The following is a 7418-nucleotide window of genomic DNA, read 5'->3' as shown; positions in this document are numbered from 1 at the left end:
AAATTAAATAATAAAATACAACGACGACACGTCAAATTAAATAATAAAATACAACGACGACACGTCAAATTAAATAATAAAATACAACAACGACACGTCAAATTAAATAATAAAATACAACAACGACACGTCAAATTAAATAATAAAACACAACAAGGACACGTCAAATTAAATAATAAAATACAACGACGACACGTCAAATTAAATAATAAAACACAACAACGACGACACGTCAAATTAAATAATAAAATACAACGACGACACGTCAAATTAAATAATAAAATACAACAAGGACACGTCAAATTAAATAATAAAATACAACAACGACACGTCAAATTAAATAATAAAATACAACAACGACACGTCAAATTAAATAATAAAATACAACGACGTCTACACGTCAAATTAAATAATAAAATACAACGAACACGTCAAATTAAATAATAAAATACAACGACGACACGTCAAATTAAATAATAAAATACAACAACGACACGTCAAATTAAATAATAAAATACAACAACGACACGTCAAATTAAATAATAAAACACAACAACGACACGTCAAATTAAATAATAAAATACAACGACGACACGTCAAATTAAATAATAAAATACAACAACGACACGTCAAATTAAATAATAAAATACAACAACGACACGTCAAATTAAATAATAAAATACAACGACGACACGTCAAATTAAATAATAAAATACAACGACGACACGTCAAATTAAATAATAAAATACAACGACGACACGTCAAATTAAATAATAAAATACAACAACGACACGTCAAATTAAATAATAAAATACAACGACGACACGTCAAATTAAATAATAAAAATACAACAACGACACGTCAAATTAAATAATAAAATACAACAATGACGCAGCTCAAATTAAATGATAAAATACAACGACGATTTACGCGTCAAATTAAATAATAAAATACAACAACGACACGTCAAATTAAATAATAAAATACAACAACGATATGTCAAATTAAATAATAATATGATCAACTACAACAGGTCATCAGGGGTTATAGTCTACAACAGGTCATCAACTACAACAGGTCATCAACTACAACAGGTCATCAACTACAACAGGTCATCAGGGGGTTATCGTCTACAACAGGTCATCAGGGGGTTATTGTCTACAACAGGTCATCAGGGGGTTATCGTCTACAACAGGTCATCAGGGGTTATCGTCTACAACAGGTCATTAGGGGTTATCGTCTACAACAGGTCATCAACTACAACAGGTCATCAGGGGCTTATCGTCTACAACAGGTCATCAGGGGTTATCTTCCTACAACAGGTCATCAGGGGCTTATCGTCTACAACAGGTCATCAACTACAACAGGTCATCAGGGGGTTATCTTCTACAACAGGTCATCAGGGGCTTATCGTCTACAACAGGTCATCAACTACAACAGGTCATCAGGGGTTATCGTCTACAACAGGTCATCAGGGGTTATCGTCTACAACAGGTCATTAGGGGGTTATCACCTACAACAGGTCATCAGGGGGTTATCGTCTACAACAGGTCATCAACTACAACAGGTCATCAGGGGGTTATCGTCTACAACAGGTCATCAGGGGGTTATCGTCTACAACAGGTCATCAACTACAACAGGTCATCAGGGGCTTATCGTCTACAACAGGTCATCAGGGGGTTATCGTCTACAACAGGTCATCAACTACAACAGGTCATCAGGGGGTTATCGTCTACAACAGGTCATCAGGGGCTTATCGTCAACAACAGGTCATCAACTACAACAGGTCATCAGGGGGTTATCATTTCTCTACAACAGGTCATCAGGGGGTTATCGTCTACAACAGGTCATTAGGGGTTATCACCTACAACAGGTCATCAGGGGTTATCGTCTACAACAGGTCATCAACTACAACAGGTCATCAGGGGTTATCGTCTACAACAGGTCATCAGGGGGTTATCGTCTACAACAGGTCATCAACTACAACAGGTCATCAGGGGGTTATCGTCTACAACAGGTCATCAGGGGGTTATCGTCTACAACAGGTCATCAACTACAACAGGTCATCAGGGGTTATTGTCTACAACAGGTCATCAGGGGGTTATCGTCTACAACAGGTCATCAACTACAACAGGTCATCAGAGGATTGATTTTCCCAGAAGCTAGCAAGCCAGCGAGGCAAAGTAAAATATCACAAATAGTGCTAGATAAAGCCAGAAGATCACGCTACTTTTTGATATAGCTATAGCCACCCACTGTAAAGTTTTTCCAAGGTCCCGACATGAGTGTTAACTATTCTGCTCAGTGGTGTAAAGTAAATGTATAGAAGTATATATTACCCTCTATATCTGGCAAGGTGCAGGCGTCTTCTTTGTTTTAAGCCCATAACCATGTGTGTGAGGTGTATACTTTTATTTCAAAGTAGATATGTTTAAGAATACCATTGAACACTTTTTGTGACCCTGATTTAGCCCACTGCAGTAGAAGGTTAACGAACTCTGTGTGACCCTGATTGAGCTCACTGCAGTAGAAGGTTAACGAACTCTGTGTGACCCTGATTTAGCTCACTGCAGTAGAAGGTTAACGAACTCTGTGTGACCCTGATTTAGCTCACTGCAGTAGAAGGTTAACGAACTCTGTGTGACCCTGATTTAGCTCACTGCAGTAGAAGGTTAAAGAACTCTGTGTGACCCTGATTTAGCTCACTGCAGTAGAAGGTTAACGAACTCTGTGTGACCCTGATTTAGCTCACTGCAGTAGAAGGTTAAAGAACTCTGTGTGACCCTGATTTAGCTCACTGCAGTAGAAGGTTAACGAACTCTGTGTGACCCTGATTTAGCTCACTGCAGTAGAAGGTTAACGAACTCTGTGTGACCCTGATTTAGCTCACTACAGTAAAAGGTTAAGACCACATTTTTTTTAACCTTTATTTAACCAGGCAAGTCAGTTAAGAACAAATTCTTATTTTCAATGACGGCCTAGGAACAGCAGGTTAACTGCCTGTTCAGGGGCAGAACGACAGATGTGTACCTTGTCAGCTCAGGGGTCTGAACTTGCAACCTTCCGGTTACTAGTCCAAGCTCTAACCACTAGGCTACCCTGCCGCCCCAGGAGTAAACACAAATTGTTCCATTCTTGTGCATAGAAATGAGAAAACCCTGAATATATTTTAGCAGGTTGTTGCCTGCAGGTGCTTTCAGTGCATAAACTTTAAGCTTTTAAGCTTCAAGCTCTGTCAAGTTGATTGCTAGACAGACCTTTTCAAGTTTTGCCATAGATTTTCAGTCCGATTTAAGTCAAAACTGTAACTCAGGAACATTCGATGTTGTCTTGTTAAGCAACTCCAGTTTACATCTGGCCTTGTGTTTTAGGTTGTCCTGCTGAAAGGCGAAATAATCTCCCAGTGTCTAGTGGGATGAAACAGAATGAACCAGCTTTTCCTCTAGGATGTTGCCAGTGCTTAGCTCCATTCGGTTTATTTTTTATTCTAAAAACCTAATGGATCCCCATTAGTTTCTGCCGAGGCAGCAGCTACTCTTCCTGGGGTTTATTATGGATCCCCATTAGTTCCTGCAGCAGTTACTCTTCCTGGGGTTTATTATGGATCACCATTAGTTCCTGCCGAGGCAGCAGCTACTCTTCCTGGGGTTTATTATGGATCCCCATTAGTTTCTGCCGAGGCAGCAGCTACTCTTCCTGGGGTTTATTATGGATGCCCATTAGTTTCTGCCGAGTAGTAAAGATTGAAAAATGTAAGGGGCCTAGACAGCTGCCCTGGGTAATGCCTGACTCTACCTGGATTATGTTGGAGAGACTTCCATTAAAGAACTCCCTCTGTGTTTTGTTAGACGGGTATCTCTCGATCCACAATATAGCAAGAAATATATTATACATTTCTCTCAGCCAATCATCAGTCATTTGTGTAAGTGCCGTACATGTTGAATGCCTTTCCCTAAAAGCATGCTGAAAATCTGTTGTCAATTTGTTTACTGTGAAATAGCATTGTATCTGGTCAAACACATTTTTTTCTCGAAGCTTTACAAAGGGTTGGTAACAGGCTGAATGGTCGGCTTTTTGAGTCAGTAAAGGGTTCTTTGCTATTCTTGGGAAGCGGGATGACTTTCGCTTCCATCCAGGCCTGAGGGCACACACATTCCTGTCGGCTTAGATTGAAGAGATGGCCAATAGGAGTGGCAAGATCACCCGTTATCATCCCCAGTTATTTTCCATCCAAGTTGTCAGACCCCTGTGGCTTGTCATTGTTGATAGACAACAATAATGTTTTCACCTCACTTTGAAGAATTCAAAATTGCAATGCTTGTCTTTCAGAATTTGGTCAGTTATAAGTGTAGGTTCAGAAGTAGAAGAGAAGGTAGGTGGGCATGGATTCCCCAGTAGTTTGTGTAAGTTCACTACTTGTTGGTCATGGATTCCCCAATAGTTTGTGTAAGTTCACTACTTGTTGGTCATGGATTCCCCAGTAGTTTGTGTAAGTTCACTACTTGCTGGGCATGGATTCCAAAGTAGTTTGTGTAAGTTCACTACTCGTTGGTCATGGATTCCCCAGTAGTCTGTGTAAGTTCACTACTCGTTGGTCATGGATTCCCCAATAGTTTGTGTAAGTTCACTACTTGTTGGTCATGGATTCCCCAATAGTTTGTGTAAGTTCACTACTTGTTGGTCATGGATTCCCCAGTAGTTTGTGTAAGTTCACTACTTGTTGGTCATGGATTCCCCAATAGTTTGTGTAAGTTCACTACTTGTTGGTCATGGATTCCCCAGTAGTTTGTGTAAGTTCACTACTTGCTGGGCATGGATTCCAAAGTAGTTTGTGTAAGTTTTCTATTTGTTTGCTAAGAGTAGCCACTACGCCCCTGTAATTCTCTGAAAGCAAACAGTTGCTATATTGAAAGTAAAGGATTAGTTTACAAACAAGTGTAAAGAGTGTGCTGAGAGTATGGAAGCAAGTACAGGGAGTGAGTGTTTAATAAATAAATGGTACATAAAACAAGAAATACAAACAGCGCAGTGACATGAAAACAGAGTCAATAACACCTGAGGAAAGAACCAAGGGGAGGGACAGATAGAGGGAAGATAATCAAGGAGGTGATGGAGTCCAGGTGAGTGACAGATAGAGGGAAGATAATCAAGGAGGTGATGGAGTCCAGGTGAGTGACAGATAGAGGGAAGATAATCAAGGAGGTGATGGAGTCCAGGTGAGTGACAGATAGAGGGAAGATAATCAAGGAAGATGATGGAGTCCAGGTGAGTGACAGATAGAGGGAAGATAATCAAGGAAGATGATGCAGTCCAGGTGAGTGACAGGAATAGAGAAGATAATCAAGGAGGCGATGGAGTCCAGGTGAGTGACAGATATAGAGAAGATAATCAAGGAGGTGATGGAGTCCAGATGAGTGACAGATATAGAGAAGATAATCAAGGAGGTGATGGAGTCCAGGTGAGTGACAGATATAGAGAAGATAATCAAGGAGGTGATGGAGTCCAGGTGAGTGACAGATATAGAGAAGATAATCAAGGAGGTGATGGAGTCCAGATGAGTGACAGATATAGAGAAGATAATCAAGAAGGTGATGGAGTCCAGGTGAGTGACAGATACAGAGAAGACAATCAAGGAGGTGATGGAGTCCAGGTGAGTGACAGATATAGAGAAGATAATCAAGGAGGTGATGGAGTCCAGGTGAGTGACAGATATAGAGAAGATAACCAAGGAGGTGATGGAGTCCAGATGAGTGACAGATATAGAGAAGCTAATCAAGGAGGTGATGGAGTCCAGGTGAGTGACAGATATAGAGAAGATAATCAAGGAGGTGATGGAGTCCAGATGAGTGACAGATATAGAGAAGCTAATCAAGGAGGTGATGGAGTCCAGGTGAGTGACAGATATAGAGAAGATAATCAAGGAGGTGATGGAGTCCAGGTGAGTGACAGATATAGAGAAGATAATCAAGGAGGTGATGGAGTCCAGATGAGTGACAGATATAGAGAAGACAATCAAGGAGGTGATGGAGTCCAGGTGAGTGACAGATATAGAGAAGATAATCAAGGAGGTGATGGAGTCCAGATGAGTGACAGATATAGAGAAGCTAATCAAGGAGGTGATGGAGTCCAGGTGAGTGACAGATATAGAGAAGATAATCAAGGAGGTGATGGAGTCCAGGTGAGTGACAGATATAGAGAAGATAATCAAGGAGGTGATGGAGTCCAGATGAGTGACAGATATAGAGAAGCTAATCAAGGAGGTGATGGAGTCCAGGTGAGTGACAGATATAGAGAAGATAATCAAGGAGGTGATGGAGTCCAGATGAGTGACAGATATAGAGAAGATAATCAAGGAGGTGATGGAGTCCAGATGAGTGACAGATATAGAGAAGATAATCAAGGAGGTGATGGAGTCCAGGTGAGTGACAGATATAGAGAAGATAATCAAGGAGGTGATGGAGTCCAGGTGAGTGACAGATACAGAGAAGATAATCAAGGAGGTGATGGAGTCCAGGTGAGTGACAGATACAGAGAAGATAATCAAGGAGGTGATGGAGTCCAGGTGAGTGACAGATACAGAGAAGATAATCAAGGATGTAATGGAGTCCAGGTGAGTGACAGATACAGAGAAGATAATCAAGGATGTAATGGAGTCCAGGTGAGTGTGATGAGGCGCTGGTGCGCGTGACGATGGTGACAGGTGTGCGCAATAATCAGCAGCCAAGAGGCCGGAGAAGGACCACACGTGACAGCGAGCAGCTTGAACGAGCAGCATATAGAACAAAATGTCCAAACGTTCATTACAGGGATAGCTAGCCTCCATATTCCCTGTAATAACTGATCTCTTTAAGTGAGCTATATTCCGTTTCTTTATATCCTTAAAAACTCCCTAGTCCTTCCCTGTGACAAGCACACCCATAACATGATGCAGCCATCGCCATGCTTAAAAATATGAAGAGTGGTATTCATTGATGTGTTGTGTTGGATTTGCCCCAAACATATTCAGTACAAAAAAGTACATTTCTTTGCCAGATGTTTTGCAGTATTACTTAAGTTCCTTGTTTCAAACAGGATGCATGTTTTGGAATATTTGTATTCTGTACATGCTTCCTTCTTTTCATTCTGTCATTTAGGTTAGTATTGTGGAGTAACTACAATGTTGATCCATCCTCAGTTTTCTCCTATCACAGCCATTAAACTGTAACTGTTTTAAAGTCACCATTTGCCTCATGGTGAAACCTCTGAGCAGTTTCCTTTCTCTCCGGGAACTGAGTTAGGAAGGACGCCTGTATGTATGTAGTGACTGGGTGTACACCATCCAAAGCATAATTAATGGCTTCACCATGATGAAAGGCATATTCAGCGTCTGCTTTATTTTTATTAATTTATTATTACTTTTTTTTTTTTACATATCTACC

The 7418-nt window shown here is 40.7% G+C and overlaps 1 long non-coding RNA gene across 2 annotated transcripts; it reads left to right on the top strand.

The window, feature by feature from the left end:
* Positions 1 to 5383: 5383 nt before the first annotated feature.
* On the top strand, positions 5384 to 6488 carry LOC127907391 (uncharacterized). 2 transcript variants are annotated; one of them, XR_008064320.1, is made up of 4 exons: positions 5384 to 5540; positions 5877 to 5972; positions 6117 to 6212; positions 6405 to 6488. It is a non-coding gene; the product is annotated as an uncharacterized LOC127907391 (long non-coding RNA). The 2 variants fall into 2 exon arrangements; XR_008064321.1 differs by lacking the exon at positions 6117 to 6212.
* The last annotated feature ends 930 nt before the right edge of the window (positions 6489 to 7418 follow it).

This window comes from Oncorhynchus keta, chromosome 14, assembly GCF_023373465.1.
Source record: "Oncorhynchus keta strain PuntledgeMale-10-30-2019 chromosome 14, Oket_V2, whole genome shotgun sequence".
NCBI lineage: Eukaryota > Metazoa > Chordata > Actinopteri > Salmoniformes > Salmonidae > Oncorhynchus > Oncorhynchus keta.
The sequence above is the reverse complement of the archived record's forward strand: the minus strand, read 5'-3'. Positions and strand labels throughout refer to the sequence as shown.